The sequence below is a fragment of the Nannobrachium achirus genome (genome assembly GCF_963921795.1).
Source record: "Nannobrachium achirus genome assembly, chromosome: 23".
In the NCBI taxonomy this organism is placed as follows: domain Eukaryota; kingdom Metazoa; phylum Chordata; class Actinopteri; order Myctophiformes; family Myctophidae; genus Nannobrachium; species Nannobrachium achirus.
In genome coordinates this window covers 17,146,092-17,147,342 of record NC_137830.1, presented here as the reverse complement: position 1 = coordinate 17,147,342, position 1,251 = coordinate 17,146,092, and positions in this window count along the sequence as shown.

Sequence of the window (1,251 nt, the reverse complement as noted above, 5' to 3'; positions counted from 1 at the left end):
AGATTCCCCACAGTTCAGCCTGATGTGTTTACAGTTGCACAGACGTTGATGAGTGTTTCTTCCCCTCCAGATCAACACATAGCAGCACATAAATAAGAATAAGCGGGTACTACTAATAGTAGGCTACTCTCTCTTCAACGCAGGCTATAATACTTGTCTCTTCTGGGGGACACTCCTACCATGTAGTGTAGGAACTTAACCTAGAATAAACATGACAAAGGATACGACAGCGACGTCATAACTAAACGGGGAGAGGGGGTATTGCTTGCTGCTGCATAATACATTTTAGTTTGAAAGTTGAAACATAAAAAAAGTGACAATCTTACCTTAACGTGTCGCTGTTCCGCTCGTTCTCTCGGCTCGCTGGACACAAAACTACTCAAATACAAGCGTATAAAACTACGGGCTGCTAACACACTTCCTATTGTGTGTGTGACGTCCCCGCCGTGTCCTTGGTGTGTGCTGGTGTATGGTGTAGTAGAGCAGCGGACCGGGCAGAGACTCTTCACCCGCTCAACGCTTGTTTTCTGGCGCTACTCGGCCGTCTGAGTCACACCGGCCAATCAGCGAGCACGCGGACCGCCGCGTCATCGCGCCTCGTCCAATGGACGTGTACCATATGGGTCCGTGCTGTGACATTAACCCGCGCCTTGCGGAGTGGCGGGGAACCCGGCGCGCTCTGAATAGAAGTCATCTGGGGACTGCCTGGGGGGGCGTGGATCTATTCTGCATCTAGCTTAAGGCAAGACCCAAATTCAGAGTTAACATTTTTAACTAAAATCTTTGCTTCTGGGGGTCGGAACATGATATTTTGAGGTGGGGGTCCGCAGCCAAATACATGTAATTTTGGGTTAGGGGTATTGTCATTTTATTTTATTTTTATGTTGATATCAATTCAATTCAAATTAGCTTTATTGGCATGAGAAAACATGCGTTTACAGCGCCAAAGTAAGTGTCACAAATAAAATAAAAAACAGTTGAAAATGGGGATATACAGTTGGAGGTACAGCATTGTTTACAAGCATTGTGACATTTTATATACAGGCCAAGCTTTTGGAACAAATAGCATTATTTGTCTCAAAATGCATTCATACTGTATGTGCAGTAGATATATCAGTAGATATATCAGTGGTTCTCAAACTTTGTCATGTCAAGGACCCTCAAAATGATATGTATTTGGCCACGGACGCCCATCTCAAAATATTTTGTTCCAGGGACCCCCAGAAATGTGGGTCTTTACTCTTGCCATAA